This window comes from Lolium perenne, chromosome 1 (genome assembly GCF_019359855.2).
Source record: "Lolium perenne isolate Kyuss_39 chromosome 1, Kyuss_2.0, whole genome shotgun sequence".
Classification (NCBI taxonomy): Eukaryota; Viridiplantae; Streptophyta; class Magnoliopsida; order Poales; family Poaceae; genus Lolium; species Lolium perenne.
In genome coordinates, this window is record NC_067244.2 from 242,470,388 (window position 1) to 242,489,353 (window position 18,966).

An 18,966-nucleotide genomic window follows, 5' to 3' on the forward strand; every position below is an offset into this window, starting at 1 on the left:
TATTCAAGTGTGCAGGTATCTCTATGGATGAAGTGAGGAAGAAGATATTCTCTGTTTCGCTGTCTGGTAAAGCGGCGCATTGGTATAAATTGTTGGAGAATAGACATTCTCTTGGTTGGGAGGAAATTGCATCTCTCTTTTATTCTAAATTTTATCCTCCTCATGAAGTGCATATTGATAGGAATTATATTTATAACTTTTATCCTCGTGATGGAGAGAGTATTTCTCAAGCGTGGGGAGGCGAAGTCACTAATGCTCAAATGTCCCATTCATGAGCTCCCGTAATGTTATTGTTAACAATTTTTATGCGAGGCTTTCAGGACAACACAAGGACTATCTGGACGCGTGTTCGGAGGGATCTTTCACAAGCAAGGAGGTTGAAGCTAGGTGGGATCTTCTTGATCGGATTGAGGACAACGCTGAAGGATGGGAGAACGACAAAGGTAAAGAGTCAGGTATAAATTATGATTATGAATGCATTGAAGCTTTTATGGATACCGATAAATTTGAAATATGAGTGCTACTTATGGTCTTGACTCTCAAGTTGCTGCAAATCTTTATAAAGCCTTTGCTTCTCATTTTGAATTGCCTAAAAATAATTTTGATAAGTATCATGAACCTTTTAAAGAGGCTTGCATGAAGAATGAAATTGTTGTTAATTATTGCAATAAGCATGCTCAAACTCCTAAAAATGCTATTTCTTATAAGCATGTTAATTTTTGTGGAATGCATAGGCCTTGCGGAATTAATCAAGTCAAAGATGAATATTGCATCCATCATATTAATGAAAAAACTAGAAAGTGGTTTAGGGCTCTAGATGATCTTGGTAAAAAAGTTTGTGCCCTCTATCCTTTTATTTGTGAAGTTTGCCATGAAGTGGGTCATTTTAATTTTCAATGCTCCTCCAATGATAATTTGAACCCAATGAGTGCTGCAAATTTGTATTGTGATGATGAAATTACTCCTAATCAGCATGATGAACTTACTTTATTTTTGGGGTGTGAAGAACTGTCGAGAAAAATCTCTTTGTTACATATGAGTGATCTTGATATTGATGATGTCCTGCATGGGTGTTTTTCTTATTGCATTGATAATAGCCATACAAATACTTACATACAAAATATTTTAGAAGATGACACCTTGCCAAAATATGATAGGACATTGTGTGTTTTCAACTAATTAATGAAAAGGAGGGATCCTCCCAAGTTTCTTCTATTGTTTCTGAAAGTAAATCAGGTTATGCGGACGAGCCACCCTTCAAGCCTCTTCCTCCTAAAGAAGGGAACGAGGAGAAGGAAGAGAAGAAGAAGAAGAAGGGAACGAAGAAGAAGAAGAAGGAGAATAAAAAGAAAGAGGTAACGGCGTATCCCCGCGTGAATGAGATAACGCTAGGTAACCGTAAGTATGTTGCTCCTAATGATTATTGTGATAATGAATCTGAATACGATGATCTTCCTATGCCCTTTACATACATTAGCAATCATGATTTGAATGAACACACTACTTTTGATATTGCAAATCTCTCGGGAAACTAATTCTGAAAATGATGATAATAATTGCCATAGTGTCAGTGCTATCCATGCTTCCTCCCATAATAATATAGAAAGCTGTAAGCTTGGGGAAGAGGTGTTTGAAAATCCTTTTGCTACTGATCATTATGTGTTTGATACATCTCCTTCTAATAACAATGATGGTATGGTCATAGATAAACCGACTGTGAAAGATAACTATTCTATTTCTTATGATGACACTGTGCCTCCGATCTTTGATGATTATTATAAAGAATGCTATGATATAGGTTATAATTATCCTTATGAAACTTGTCATAGTCATGATTGGATTACCAAAAACAATTCTTTTAATATGCAACGTGTTTACCATGTTCAAATTCTTGATAATAATCTTGCTCCAATTACTATTAATGAGAATAACTCTTCTTATGCCAAAATTAATGATACTTCTATGCATATGAACCATGATAAGAATGTTTTAAGTGATGGGTATATTGTGGATTTCATCAATGATGCTACTGAAAGTTATTATGAGAGAGGGAAATATGGTTATATGCATCTTAATAATATTAAGTTTCCCCTCTTTATGTTGAGAATCTTGAAGTTACTCGTGTTTTATCCTCTTATGCTTGTCACTTTGTTCTTCATGAATTCATTTGTGTACAAGATTCCTCTTCATAGGAAGCATGTTAGACTTAAATTTGTTTTGAATTTGCCTCTTGAAGCTCTCTTTTGCTTCAAATACTATTTCCGCGAATGGATTATTAAAACTGCTGAGCCCATCTTAATGGCTATAAAGAAAGAACTTCTTGGGAGATAACCCATGTGTTATTTTGCTACAGTACTTTGTTTTATATTTGTGTCTTGGAAGTTGTTTACTACTGTAGCAACCTCTCCTTATCTTAGTTTTGTGTTTTGTTGTGCCAAGTAAAGCCGTTGATAGAAAAGTAAGTACTAGATTTGGATTACTGCGCAGTTCCAGATTTCTTTGCTGTCACGAATCTGGGTCCACCTCCCTGTAGGTAGCTCATAAAATTAAGCCAATTTACGTGCATGATCCTCAGATATGTACGCAACTTTCATTCAATTTGAGCATTTTCATTTGAGCAAGTCTGGTGCCATTTTAAAATTCGTCAATACGAACTGTTCTGTTTTGACAGATTCTGCCTTTTATTTCGCATTGCCTCTTTTGCTATGTTGGATGAATTTCTTTGATCCACTAATGTCCAGTAGCATTATGCAATGTCCAGAAGTGTTAAGAATGATTGTGTCACCTCTGAATATGTTAATTTTTATTGTGCACTAACCCTCTAATGAGTTGTTTCGAGTTTGGTGTGGAGGAAGTTTTCAAGGGTCAAGAAAGGAGGATGATATACTATGATCAAGAAGAGTGAAAGCTCTAAGCTTGGGGATGCCCCGGTGGTTCATCCCTGCATATTTCAAGAAGACTCAAGCGTCTAAGCTTGGGGATGCCCAAGGCATCCCCTTCTTCATCGACAAATTATCAGGTTCCTTCTCTTGAAACTATATTTTTATTCGGTCACATCTTATGTGCTTTACTTGGAGCGTTTGTATGCTTTTGTTTTTGTTTGTGTTTGAATAAATGCTTGTGTGGGAGAGAGACACGCTCCGCTGGTTCGTATGAACACATGTGTTCTTAGCTCATAATATTCATGGCGAAGGTTGAAACTGCTTCGTTAAATTATTATAAGGTTGGAATTGGAAAATGCTACATGTAGAAATTGGTGTGATGTCTTGAATAATGTGATACTTGGAAATTGTTGTGCTCTTGTTTAAGCTCTTGCATCATATACCTTGCACCCATTAGTGAGGAAATACATAGAGCTTGTTAAAATTTGGGTTTGCATGAGTGGTTTCTCTAGAGTCTAGATATTTTCTAGTAAGATGTTTGAACAACAAGGAAGACGATGTATAGTTTTATAATGCTTGTAATATGTCTTTTATGTGAGTTTTGCTGTACTAGTTCGTGCTTGTGTTTGCTTCAAACAACCTTGCTAGCCTAAACCTTGTATCGAGAGGGAATACTTCTCATGCATCCAAATCCTTGAGCCAAACAACAGTATGCCATTTGTGTCCACCATACCTACCTACTACATGGTATTTTCCGCCATTCCAAAGTAAATTGCTTGAGTGCTACCTTTAAAATTCCATCATTCACCTTTGCAATATATAGCTCATGGGACAAATAGCTTAAAAACTATTGTGGTATTGAATATGTAATTATGCACTTTATCTCTTATTAAGTTGCTTGTTGTGCGATAACCATGTTCACTGGGGACGCCATCAACTATTCATTGTTGAATTTCATGTGAGTTGCTATGCATGTCCGTCTTGTCTGAAGTAAGAGAGATCTACCACCCTATGGTTAAGCATGCATATTGTTAGAGAAGAACATTGGGCCGCTAACTAAAGCCATGATCCATGGTGGAAGTTTCAGTTTTGGACATATATCCTCAATCTCATATGAGAAAATTATTAATTGTTGTTACATGCTTATGCATAAAAGAGGAGTCCATTATCTGTTGTCTATGTTGTCCCGGTATGGATGTCTAAGTTGAGAATAATCAATAGCGAGAAATCCAATGCGAGCTTTCTCCTTAGACCTTTGTACAAAGTGCATAGAGGTACCCCTTTGTGACACTTGGTTAAAACATGTGCATTGTGATGATCCGGTAGTCCAAGCTAATTAGGACAAGGTGCGGGCACTATTAGTATACTATGCATGAGGCTTGCAACTTGTAAGATATAATTTACATGATACATATGCTTTATTACTACCGTTGACAAAATTGTTTCATGTTTTCAAAATAAAAGCTCTAGCACAAATATAGCAATCGATGCTTTCCTCTTTGAAGGACCATTCTTTTACTTTTATTGTTGAGTCAGTTCACCTATCTTTCTCCACCTCAAGAAGCAAACATTTGTGTGAACTGTGCATTGATTCTTATATACTTGCTTATTGCATTTGTTATATTGCTTTGCATTGACAACTATCCATGAGATATACATGTTACAAGTTGAAAGCAACCGCTGAAACTTAATCTTCCATTGTGTTGCTTCAATGTCTCTACTATGAATTTATTGCTTTATGAGTAACTCTTATGCAAGACTTATTGATGCTTGTCTCGAAAGTACTATTCATGAAAAGTCTTTGCTATATGATTCACTTGTTTACTCATTGCATTTACATTGTTTCGAATCGCTGCATTCATCTCATATGCTTTACAATGGTATGATTAAGATTATGTTGGTAGCATGTCACCTCAGAAATTATCTTTTATCGTTTACCTACTCGAGGACGAGTAGGAACTAAGCTTGGGGATGCTGATACGTCTCCAACGTATCTATAATTTCCGATGTTCCATGCTTGTTTTATGACAATACCAACATGTTTTGTTCACACTTTATATCATTTTCATGCATTTTTCGGAACTAACCTATTAACAAGATGCCACGGTGCAGTTCTGTTTTTCATTGCTGTTTTGGTTCCAGAAAGGCTGTTCGGGCAATATTCTCGGAATTGGACGAAATCAACGCCAAACCTCCTATTTTTCCCGGAAGCGTCCAGAACACCGAAGAAGAGTCGGAGAGGGGCCAGGGGGCCACCACACCACATGGCGGCGCGGGCCAGGCCTAGGCCGCGCCGGCCTAGGGTGTGGCGCCCCCAGGTGCCCCCCTGCGCCGCCTCTTCGCCTATAAAAGCCCTTTCGACCTAAAAACGCAGTACGAATTGACGAAACTCCAGAAAGACTCCAGGGGCGCCGCCGCCATCGCGAAACTCCAATTCGGGGGACAGAACTCTCTGTTCCGGCACCCTGCCGGACGGGGAATTGCCCCCGGAGCCATCTCCACCGCCGTCTTCACCGCCGTCTTCACCGCCATCGCTGCCCCCATGATGAGGAGGGAGTAATTCACCCCTGAGGCTGAGGGCTTCGCTGTAGCTATGTGGTTCATCTCTCTCCCATGTACCTCAATACAATAATCTCATGAGCTGCTTTACATGATTGAGATTCATATGAGTTTTGTATCACAATTTATCTATGTGCTACTCTAGTGATGTTATTAAAGTAGTTCTATTCCTCCTGCACGTGTGTAAAGGTGATTAGTGTGTGCACCGTGTGGTTCTTGTCGTAGGCTATGATCATGATCTCTTGTAGATTGTGGAGTTAATTATTACTATGATGGTATTGATGTGATCTATTCCTCCTACATATGCATGAAGGTGAAAGTGTGCATGCTATGTTAGTACTTGGTTTAGTCTGTTGATCTATCTTACACTATAAGGTTACTAAATATGAACAAATTGTGGAGCTTGTTAACTCCGGCATTGAGGGTTCGTGTAATCCTACGCAATGCGTTCATCATCCAACAAAAGTGTAGAGTATGCATTTATCTGTTCTGTTATGTGATCAATGTTGAGAGTGTCCACTAGTGAAAGTGTAATCCCTAGGCCTTGTTCCTAAATACTGCTATCACCGCTGCTTGTTTACTGTTTTACTGCGTTACTACTGCTGCAATTCTACCACCATCAACTACACACCATCAAGCTATTTTCTGGCACCGTTGCTACTGCTCATATATATTCGTACCACCTGTATTTCACTATCTCTTCGCCGAACTAGTGCACCTATTAGGTGTGTTGGGGACACAAGAGACTTCTTGCTTTGTGGTTGCAGGGTTGCATGAGAGGGATATCTTTGACCTCTTCCTCCCTGAGTTCGATAAACCTTGGGTATCCACTTAAGGGAAAACTTGCTGCTGTTCTACAAACCTCTGCTCTTGGGGGCCCAACACTGTCTACAGGAAAGGAGGGGGAACGTAGACATCAAAGGTTGTGGTTAGATTTATCTTAATTACTTTCTTGTATTTGCGGATGCTTGCAAGGGGTATAATCACAAGTATGTATTAGTCCTAGGAAGGGCGATGCATTAGCATAGGTTCACCCACACAACACTTATCAAAACAATGAAGATTAATCAACTATATGAAGCGAAAGCACTAGACTAAATTCCCGTGTGTCCTCAAGAATGTTTGGTCATCATAAGTAGACAAACTGGCTTGTCCTTTGTGCTAAAAAGGATTGGGCCACTTGCTGCAACTATTACTCTCGCATTTTATTTACTTGTACTTTATTTATCTGCTATATCAAAACCCCCTGAATACTTGTCTGTGAGCATTTACAGTGAATCCTTCATCGAAACTGCTTGTCAACACCTTCTGCTCCTCGTTGGGTTCGACACTCTTATTTATCGAAAGTACTACGATACACCCCCTATACTTGTGGGTCATCAAGACTATTTTCTGGCGCCGTTGCCGGGGAGTGAAGCGCTATTGGTAAGTGGAATTGGTAAGGGAAACTTTTACTATACGTGCTGTTTTTTATTTCTGTCTGCTGCTATAATTCATTATGGAGAGGTCTTCTCTTGAATTCCTATTTGGAAAATCTACTACTACTGCAAAGATAGTGGATGAGGCGCCAGGTGAGAAAGAGGTTCCATACAAAATACCTATGAAAATTGAGAGTCAAGACCATAAGTAGCACTCATATTACAAAATTTATCAGTATCCATAAAAGTTTCAATGCATTCATAATCATAATTTAAACCTGACTCTCTGCCTTTGTCGTTCTCCCATCCTTCAGTATTCTCCTGGATCCGATCAAGAAGGTCCCATTTAAACTCTTCTTTGTTGCGTGTAAATGATCCAGAACAAGTAGTATCCAGCAAGGTTTTATCTTGAAAAGAAAGTCTTGCATAGAAATTATCAATAATGATATTACCAGGAAGCTCATGAATGGGGCATTTGAGCATTAAAGACTTCAATATCCCCCATGCTTGGGCAATACTCTCTCCATCATGAGGCCAGAAATTATATATGCGGTTTCGGTCTTTGTGAATTTCACTTGGAGGATAGAATTTAGAATAAAATAGAGGCACAATATCCTTCCAATCAAGAGAATCGCTATTCTTCAGCAATTTATACCAATGCGCCGCTTTACCAGACAGCGATATAGAGAATAGTTTCTTCCTAACTTCATCCATAGCAATACCTGCACACTTGAATAACCCGCATAATTCATGTAAAAACAGTAAATGAACTCCAGGATGGGTAGTTCCATCCCCTTCATAGCGGTTATCAACAACACGTTCAAAGTTGTTGCAAATTTTTATAAAGCTTTTGCCTCTCATTTTGAATTGCCTAGGAAGAATTTTGATAAGTATCATGAACCTTACAAAGTTAGAACCGATTCACCTATAGATAGATGTGTTGAAATTAAAACTGTTGATCATATTCTTCCTGAAGCTTATATTGAAAAAACTCCTTTCCCTGCTAAAATGAAGGAGTATTCTGTTATAACTAGTGTGGTTAATAAAAGTGCAAAGAAACCTATAGAACCTGAAGAGCAAATAAAGGTTGAACTTGCTATTGCAACAGTTAAAGATCTTGTGACTGAAAATGTAGAAGATGGTCATATCATTTTCTGTGAAGATGCTTCTAATATTGTTTCGCATCCTAATAAGTGTAGGAAAGCCAGTGTTCCTATGCTCTCTGTTAGAATTGGTGATCATTGTTATTATGGTTTATGCGACATTGGTGCAAGTATTAGTGCCATTCCTTATGAGCTTTACACGGAAATCATGCATGAAATTGGTTCTTGTGAACTTGAAGATATTGATGTGGTTATTCGGCTAGCTAATAGAGAAACTATCTCTCCTATTGGTATTGTTCGAGATGTGGAAGTTCTATGTGGTAAGATTAAATATCCTGCTGACTTTTTGGTACTTGGTTCTGCTACTAGTAAGTCTTGTCCTATTATTTTTGGTAGACCTTTTCTAAATACTTGTGGAGCTGTTATAGATTGCAAGAAGGAGAAAATTGTAACTAAATTTGCTGGTGAATCTTATGAGTTTAATTTCTCTAAATTTGCCAAAACTCTTTATAAAGCTGATTTGCCTAACGATGATTTTAGAGTTGAACAGTGTGCATCTATTGCTCTTGCTCCTAATAATCCTTTGCAGCAACATTTAGAGAATCATGAGAGTGAAGTCTTTAGGGAAGAAAGGAACGAGCTTGATGAAATTTTCCTTCGTCAACCTATTCTTAAACATGACTTGCCGGTTGAAGATCTAGGTAAAACACTACCACCAAAGGAAGTTCATATTTTTGATTTGAAACTGTTGCCTGATAATCTTAAGTATGCTCATATTGATGATAAGAAAATATATCCTGTTATTATTAGTTCTAAGCTTTCAGATTTTGAGGAAGAAAGGTTATTGGAAATATTGAAGAAACACCGAGGAGCTATTGGCTATACTCTTGATGATTTGAAGGGGATTTCTCCCTCTATTTGCCAACATGCCATCAACATGGAAGATGATGCAAAGCCTGTTGTTGAACATCAGCGTCGTCTAATTCCTAAGATGAAGGATGTGGTAAGGAATGAGGTATTAAAACTTCTTGAAGTAGGTATTATATATCCTATTGCTGATGGTAGATGGGTTAGTCCTGTGCATTGTGTTCCTAAGAAAGGAGGAATGACTGTTGATACGTCTCAAACGTATCTATAATTTCTTATGTTCCATGCTAGTTTTATGACAATACCTACATGTTTTGTTCACACTTTATATCATTTTGATGCGTTTTCCGGAACTAACCTATTGACGAGATGCCGAAGGGCCAGTTCCTGTTTTCTGCTATTTTTGGTTTCAGAAATCCTAGTAAGGAAATATTCTCAGAATCGGACGAAATCAATGCCCAGCATCCTATTTTTCCACGAAGCTTCCAGAACACCCGAGAGCCGCCAGAGGGGAGCCCTGGGGGGGCCACACGCCAGGCCGGCGCGGCCCAGGCCCTGGCCGCGCCGCCCTATTGTGTGGTGGCCCCGTCAGCCTTCCGACTCCGCCTCTTCGCCTATAAGAAGCTCCCTGACCTAAATCTTCGAGACGGAAAAGCCACGGTACGAGAAACCTTCCATAGCCCCCGCCATCGCGAAGCCAAGATCTGGGGGACAGGAGTCTCTGTTCCGGCACGCCGCCGGGACGGGGAAGTGCCCCCGGAAGGCTTCTCCATCGACACCACCGCCATCTTCATCACCGCTGCTGTCTCCATGAGGAGGGAGTAGTTCTCCCTCGAGGCTAAGGGCTCTACCGGTAGCTATGTGGTTAATCTCTCTCTCTCTGTACCCCAATACAATGATCTCATGAATTGCTTTGCATGATTGAGATCCATATGATGAGCTTTGTATCACTATTAGTCTATGTGCTACTCTTGTGATGTTATTAAAGTAGTCTATTCCTCCTTCACGGTGTAATGGTGACAGTGTGTGCATCGTGTAGTTCTTGGCGTAGGTTATGATCATAATCTCTTGTAGGTTATGGAGTTAATTATTACTATGATAGTATTGATGTGATTTATTCCCCCTTCATAGTGTGATGGTGACAGTGTGCATGCTATGTTAGTACTCGGTTTAAATTGCAAAGATCTATTATGCTCTAAAGGTTACTTAAACATGAATATCGAATGTTGTGGAGCTTGTTAACTCCGGCATTGAGGTGCTCTAGTAGCCCTACGCAACGAATGGTGTTCATTATCAAACAAGAGTATATGTAGCACAAAGGAAGAGAACTTATTTATTTATGTGATCAATGTTGAGAGTGTCCACTAGTGAAAGTATGATCCCTAGGCCTTGTTTCCAAATATTGCAATCATCGCTTGTTTACTGTTTTACTGCATCTTTACTTCCTGCAATATTACTACCATCAACTGCATGCCAGCAAGCACTTTTCTGGCGCCGTTACTACTGCTCATATTCATTCATACCACTTGTATTTCACTATCTCTTCGCCGAACTAGTGCACCTATACATCTTACAAGTGTATTAGGTGTGTTGGGGACACAAGAGACTTCTTGTATCGTGATTGCAGGGTTGCTTGAGAGGGATATCTTTGACCTCTTCCTCCCTGAGTTCGATAAACCTTGGGTGATCCACTTAAGGGAAACTTGCTGCTGTTCTACAAACCTCTGCTCTTGGAGGCCCAACACTGTCTACAAGAATAGAAGCACCCGTAGACATCAAGCACTTTTCTGGCGCCGTTGCCGGGGAGGTAAGGTAAAAGGTATTCACATCCTCCGACTACTAAGCTATTTCCTAGCACTGTTGCCGGTGTGTGAGTGCTCGAAGCTATTTCCTTTAGATCCTGCAATTGCATCTTTTTGTTTCTTGTTTACACTAGTAAGGCTTAATGGAAGACAACAACAAAATGAGAGATCTTTATGAACTTTATCTTGAATTAGGACATGATGTGTTTGAAGAGAAAATTTAAAAACCCATGGAACTTATGCATGCTAATGGGAATGTTATTAGTATGAATGCTTTGAACACCATTGTTGCTAATGCTATGGAAGAATTTAAGCTTGGGGAGGTCGGTTTTGATGAAAATGATCTCTTTAGCCCTCCGGGTATTGAGGAGAAAGTTTATGTTGATTATGATATGCCTCCTATATTTGATGATGAGAATAATAATGATAGCTACTTTGTTGAATTTGCTCCCACTACAACTAATAAAATTGATTATGCTTATGTGGAGAGTAATGATACTTTTATGCATGTGAATAAGAATGCTTTATGTGATACTTATATTGTTGAGTTTGTTCATGATGCCTCTGAAAATTATTATGAGAGAGGAAAATATGGTTGTGGAAATTTTCATGTTACTAAAACACCTCTCTATATGCTGAAATTTTTGAAGTTACACTGGTTTTATCTTCCTATGCTTGTTACTTTGCTCTTCATGAACTTGTTTATTTATAAGATTCCTATGCATAGGAAGCATGTTAGACTTAAATGTGTTTTGAATTTGCTTCTTGATGCTCTCTTTTGCTTCAACTCTTATTTCTTGCGAGTGCATCATTGAAATTACTGAGCCCATCTTGATGGCTATAAAGAAAGCACTTCTTGGGAGATAACCCATGTGTTTATTTTACTACAGTACTTTTGTTTTATATTTGAGTCTTGGAAGTTGTTACTACTGTAGCAACCTCTCCTTATCTTATTTTATTGCATTGTTGTGCCAAGTAAAGTCTTTGATAGTAAAGTCAATACTAGATTTGGATTACTGCACAGAAACAGATTTCTGTCTGTCACGAATTTAGGCAGGGTTCTCTGTAGGTAACTCAGAAAAATCTGCCAATTTACGTGCGTGATCCTCAGATAGGTACGCAACTTTCATTCAATTTGGGCATTTTCATCTGAGCAAGTCTGGTGCCACTTTAAAATTCGTCTTTACGGACTGTTCTGTTTTGACAGATTCTGCCTTTTATTTCGCAATGCCTCTTTTGCTGTGTTGGATGAATTTTTTGTTCCATTGACTTCCAGTAGCTTTGGGCAATGTACAGAAGTGTTAAGAATGATTGTGTCACCTCTGAACATGTGAATTTTTGATTATGCACTAACCCTCTAATGAGTTGTTTCGAGTTTGGTGTGGAGGAAGTTTTCAAGGGTCAAGAGAGGAGGATGATATACTATGATCAAGAAGAGTGAACAGTCTAAGCTTGGGGATGCCCCCGTGGTTCATCCCTGCATATTTCAAGAAGACTCAAGCATCTAAGCTTGGGGATGCCCAAGGCATCCCCTTCTTCATCGACAATTTATCAGGTTTCTTCTCTTGAAACTATATTTTTATTCGGTCACATCTTATGTACTTTACTTGGATCGTCTGTTTGTTTTTGTTTATGTTTGAATAAGTTCATCCTTGTGTGGGAGAGAGACACGCTCCGCTGGTTCGTATGAACATATGTGTTCTTAGCTTTTAATGTTCATGGCGAAGGTTGAAACTGCTTCGTTCATTGTTATTTGGTTGGAAACAGGAAATGCTTCATGTGGTGATTGGTATAATGTCTTGAATAATTTGATACTTGGCAATTGTTGTGCTCATATAGATCATGTTTAAGCTCTTTCATCATGTACTTTGTACCCATTAATGAAGAACTACATAGAGCTTGTTAAAATTTGGTTTGCATGATTAGTTTCTCTGAGTCTAGATATTTTCTGGTTAAGGTGTTTGAGCAACAAGGAGACAATGTAAAGTCTTATAATGCTTACAATATGTTCATATGTGAGTCTTGCTGCACCGTTTTATACTTGAGTTTGCTTCAAACAACCTTGCTAGCCTAGCCTTGTATCGAGAGGAATTCTTCTCATGCATCCAAATCCTTGAGCCAAAACTATGCCATATGTGTCCACCATACCTACCTACCACATGGTATTTCTCTACCATTCCAAGCAAATACTTCATGTGCTACCTTTAAACAATTCAAAAGCTATTATCTCTTATTTGTGTCAATGTTTTATAGCTCATGAGGAAGTATGTGGTGTTTATCTTTCGATCTTGTCATTTACTTTTGACAGACTTTCACAATGGACTAGTGGCATATCCGCTTATCCAATAATTTTGCAAAAAGAGCTGGCAATGGGGTTCCCAGCCCCAATTAATTAACTTGCATTAATAATTCTCTTCACATGCTTTGCCCTGATCTATCAGTAAGCAACTTAATCTTGCAAATAGACACTCCTCCATGGTATGTGAATGTTGGAAGGCACCCGAGGATTCGGTTAGCCATGGCTTGTGTAAGCAAAAGGTTGGGAGGAGTGTCATCTATAAATAATGAAACTAAAGTACATGTGTAAACAAAAGAGAAGAGGGATGATCTACCTTGCTGGTAGAGATAACGTCCTTCATGGGAGCCGCTCTTGAAAGTCTGGTTGATGAGGTAGTTAGAGTACCCATTACCATTCGTTGACAACAACAAACACCTCTCAAAACTTTACTTTTATGCTCTCTATATGATTTCAAAACTTAAAAAGCTCTAGCACATGATTTAATCCCTGCTTCCCTCTGCGAAGGGCCTTTCTTTTACTTTATGTTGAGTCAGTTTACCCACTTCTTTCTATCTTAGAAGCAAACACTTGTGTCAACTGTGTGCATTGATTCTTACATGTTTACCTATTGCACTTGTTATATTGCTTTATGTTGACAACTATCCATGAGATATACATGTTACAAGTTGAAAGCAACTGCTGAAACTTAATCATCCTTTGTGTTGCTTCAATGCCTTTTACTTTGAATCTATTGCTTTATGAGTAACTCTTATGCAAGTCTTATTGATGCTTGTCTTGAAAGTATTATTCATGAAAAGTCTTTGCTATATGATTCAGTTGTTTACTCATTGTCTTCATCATTGCTTCGAATCGCTGCATTTATCTCATATGCTTTACAATAATGTTGATCAAGATTATGTTGGTAGCATGTCACTTAAGAAATTATCATTGTTATCATTTACCTACTCGAGGGCGAGTAGGAACTAACTGTTGTGCCTAATGATAATGATGAGCTCATCCCTCAAAGAGTAGTTGTAGGGTATATAATGTGCATCGATTATCGAAAAGTTAATAAAGTTACTAAGAAAGATCATTACCCTTTACCTTTTATTGATCAAATGTTAGAAAGGTTATCTAAAAATACTCATTTTTGCTTTCTTGATGGTTATTCTGGGTTTTCACAAATTGGTGTTAAAACTAAAGATCAAGAGAAAACCACTTTCACTTGTCCCTATGGAACTTATGCTTATAGGCGTATGCCTTTTGGTTTATGTAATGCTCCTGCTACTTTTCAAAGATGCATGTCTGCTATTTTTCATGGCTTTTGTGAAAATATTGTAGAGGTATTCATGGATGATTTTTCTGTCTATGGGAATTCTTTTGATAATTGTTTGCGAAACCTTGACAAAGTTTTGCAGAGATGTGAAGAAACTAACCTTATTCTTAATTGGGAGAAATGCCACTTTATGGTTAACGAAGGAATTGTATTGGGACATAAAATTTCTGAGAGAGGTATTGAAGTTGATAGAGCTAAAGTTGAAGCAATTGAGAAGATGCCCTATCCGAGAGATGTTAAAGGTATTCGTAGTGTTCTTGGTCATGCTGGGTTCTATAGGAGATTTATTAAAGATTTCTCTAAGATTTCAAAGCCTCTTACTAATCTTCTTCAAAAAGATGTACCTTTTGTTTTTGATGATGATTGTAAGGAAGCTTTTGAAACTCTAAAGAAAGCCTTACACTACAAGAAAAGTTCTGATAGACAACGTCTCAAAATCGTCCGCTAAGGGGTATTTTTCGTCGCCTATGGGCCTAACCCGACGATATGGGTTCTGTTGTCGAAACTGCGTCAGGCAAAGTCCTACGACGATTTTTTCGGTCCGTCGCGCTTGGGCGCCCTTCCGCCACGGAAAATCGGACCGTTGCCCAAGTGTTTCCGGGAGCCCGTTGACTGCTGACGTCATGCAAACTGACACGTGGCAGACGCCGTTAACTGGCAGTTAACGGCGTTAACCGGCTGAAACCCCGTGGTAGATGGTAGGCCCACACGAGGCCTGCCACGTCTTAAGCGGGCCAGCCCATTAAGTTTGCGGGCCGGGCCAGCTGACTTAGTTTGACCGGTCAACTATATAGCTGGGCTGGTCCATTAGTTACGTGGGCCGGGCCTAACCTCTAAGGTTGACTGGTCAAAACATTAATGGGCCAGCCCACTAAGCATGTGGGCCGGGCCGAATGCACTCGTTTGACCGGTCAACCGGCAAAAGGGCCGGCCCAAAGACATGTGGGACCCACTTTCCTGTTATCGGGCCGGCCCATTTAACTAGTGGGGTCCACCTTAAAGCAACTGGGCCGGCCCAATTAGCATGTGGGTCCCACTTTCCTGCTATCGGGCCAGCCCATTTAGTACGTGGGGTCCACAATAGATCAAATGGGCTAGCCCAACAAGAAAGTGGGCCGGGCCAAAAACACAGGTGGGTCCCACTTTCCTGTTAAAGGGCAGGCCCATTTAGTATGTGGGGTCCACCATATAGCAAGTGGGCCGGCCCAACAAGATGGTGGGCCGGGCCAAAACCACAGGTGGGTCCCACTTTCCAGTTAAAGGGCCGGCCCATTTAGTATGTGGGGTCCACCATATAGCAACTAGGCCGGCCCAACAAGATAGTGGGCCGGGCCAAAAGTACAGGTGGGTCCCACTTTCCTGTTAAAGGGCCGGCCCATTTAGTATGTGGGGTCCACCATATAGCAAGTGTGCCGGCCCAACAAGATAGTGGGCCGGGCCAAAAGCACAGGTGGGTCCCACTTTCCTGTTAAAGGGCCGGCCCATTTAGTATGTGGGGTCCACCATATAGCAAGTGGGCCGGCCCACCAAAAAAGTGGGCCGGGCCAAAAACACAGGTGGGTCCCACTTTCCACTTAAAGGGCCGGCCCATTTAGTATGTGGGGTCCACCACAAAAGCAATTGGGCTGGCCCAGCTAGTTAGTGGGCCGACCCAGTAGTGGGTGGGGTCCACCTTAAAGCAAATGGGCCGGCCCAATTAGAGTGTGGGGTCCGCCGTAAATCAAGTGGGCTGGCCCAATAAGTAAGTGGGCCAGCCCGTTTAGTTGCTGTTTATATGCCGGCATAATAGGCGCTTTAGGATTTTGCGGGCCGGCACATATGTGATTTCGCTTAATTGGGCCGTTTAAGGGATGGGAATTCGTGATTTAGATACTGAGAATATTTAAGCAGCATTGATTTCTGTTGGATAGCCTCACTTAACACAAGCAACAAAGAAAAAATGCGCGAAAGAACTATAAAAACTAACTAAATATTACATCAGCTGCAAGGCTTTGAAAAAATATTACAGAACCCAGAGAAATTGAATGGTAATTAAACCTAGCAATACAATGAAGCGATCCGACAATCTTTTAAGTTGTCCATGCAGCACCTATATCTGAAACAAAGACATTACAAGTTAAGACAGCAACAATGGAAAGGCAAAGACACTACAATATTGTTTGCCAAAGAATTTGGAACTCATCATTTCGTCGTTATAACAAGATGATTGTAATGCGCACAATAAGCAAACAAAGAGTGCATGCCGCATACCAACATCCAATATAACAGAGCATGTTAGAATGAAACAGCAGGCTTACTACTATCGAGTCCCATGCAAACCAACATGTTCAGGGAGTACAAAATTGGCATGAACAACATAGTAGCAGGCTATAAATTTTGTAACAACGACTGAGCAAGATGAAGTTATGATGGCTACATCTACAGAGCAGGGAATGTAAACCAAAAATAGAAGTTACGATGACAAAAGCTAAAGAGGAGGGAATGTGAACCAACATGTGCCAAGTGCAATTACTTCATTTTGGCCGTGAACAAAATAATACTCCTGAACTTATAGTGAAGGGGATGCAAATCAAGATGTTTCGGGATATAAACTTGTAATGAGCAACACATAGAGGATAGTTAATGCTGGAGCTTAGGATGGACCAGATACAGAATATAGTGGGATCACCTGTGAACTTGTATAAGAGGGAATGCAAACCAATATGTTCAGCATTCCATATGTAAGCGTCATGCCAAGTCAGAGAAACAAGTCAATAATGCAGCTTTTGAAGAACAAGATGGCACGCAAAATTATTATCTAGTAGTATGACAAGTTTATTTGTACTACATGCTAGATAGCAGAGTGATAGCATGCCAAACTAAGTCCTTACTTTGTTAGCTTACAATGAACTAGATACAAAACAATGGCATCACCTGTAGTACAGGGAATGCAAGCCAACATGTTCATGGAGTAAAAAATTGGCACAAACAACATAGTAGCAGGCCATAATTTTTGTAACAACGACTGAGCAAGATAAAGTTATGATGGCTAGATCTACAGAGCAGGCAATGTAAACCAAATATAGAAGTTACGATGCCAAAAGCTATAGAGCAGGGAATGCGAACCAACATGTGCAATTACTTAAAATTGGCCACGAACTAAATAATAGCAGGATGTTACTATAATACCTATAATTTTTGTAACAACGACTGAGCAAGATAGAAGTTATGATGGCTACATCTACAGAGCAGGGAATGCAAACCAAAATGTTCAATCGCTTAAAGTTAGCAATGAACTAGAAAATAGCAAGGTGTTACGGTCATAGCTAGGAATGAACTAAGAGAGCTTCAGACAAACAAGCATCTGAACCCAGAACATGGCGCTAAAACAAGGGACTTACATTAGGAGAAGCACTCTGTGGGAGTCACAACAGATCTTCCTGGGGTTGATAGATCTGGTGATGAAGTATGCTACATGTGCTACTTGGGGTTGGAGAGACGGCCATTACACTTCATGGTTACTCATCTCATCTGCAAAAACGTAACGGCGCGTCGTTAGCACAAACAGGTTCCCCCAAGATTAAACAAGAACTTGCAGGCAAGCAATAGAAAAGCGACAGTAGAAGAGTTTAGATCATGCACGGCGCCGGTGAAGCAGATCCAGTTCATGCACAGCGGTGTCGGTGAGCAAGATCCGATGCGGTGGACGACGGATCCGGCGAAGCGGCTCAGCTGAAGCGACTGCTGTAGACTGCTGGATGAGCATATGGTTTCGAGGTACGGCGGGGATGATCCGGTCCGGTTGATGACGGTGTCGATGAAGCGGCTCCGGCAGGTAGCCGGATGACGAGGATCGCGAGGGCTCGGGTAGGCCAGGGAAGTCCGGTGGGGATGTTCCGGTGCGGTGGTCGTGGAGGTGGGAGAGAGGGACTTGGGAAGTTCCGGTGGGTGGTCTGAGGGAAATGAATTTTTTTTGGGAGGGTTTCCGGGCTAGGGAGGTGGTGATCCAAAAAATGACGGGCAGACCCCCCCACCAACCGACTTTGCTGCCATCTCCACAGGGGTAGAATGGGAATTTGGAAGCGTGTGAAATTTTTGTATTTTGTGGGCGGGAAGTTTTGCCGCTATGAGATTTTGAATTTGGCCACCGTCCAAGTATAATGATAAAAAATTGTGACACCGTACTAGTACCTCTGTTCAAGGCCGAGTGCAAAATCAAATCATCATCACGTTGAATATAGGTCACTACCATGATCATGATCTATCTTCTGGACAGAGATCCAGTGCCCCCACGTTCACAGGGCACAACGTGACCTGAGGCTTCCCATCCACCATTCGTTTCAATCCAACGGCAAGGAAAGCAACAGCGTGACCCGATTAATTTCTGCTGAGCTGAAGAGCTGCTGTGTTCTCTCGAACCTGAAGAAATAGAGAAGGGAACAGAAGATGATTTCGGTTCCGAGCGCATCTGTCCGGGCCAAAAATGTATGCAGTACAAACTCCAGCGGGACGACGCATAGTGACTGGGCCGTTCGCAGCGACGCAAACATGCCCAAATATGCGTCTCGGATCCGTCGCGCGGACGCTGCGTGGACGCGTAAAGTGTCCGCTCGCGTCTGGCGAACGTTTCGTCAGGCCCGCTTGGCAGTGACCCAGCGTCGATGCGTCTTCTCAGCGGCGCCGCTTTGGCAGTCTGCGGTCGCGTAAAATGGCGATGCCTCGGGTGGCATGCGTCGTCACCT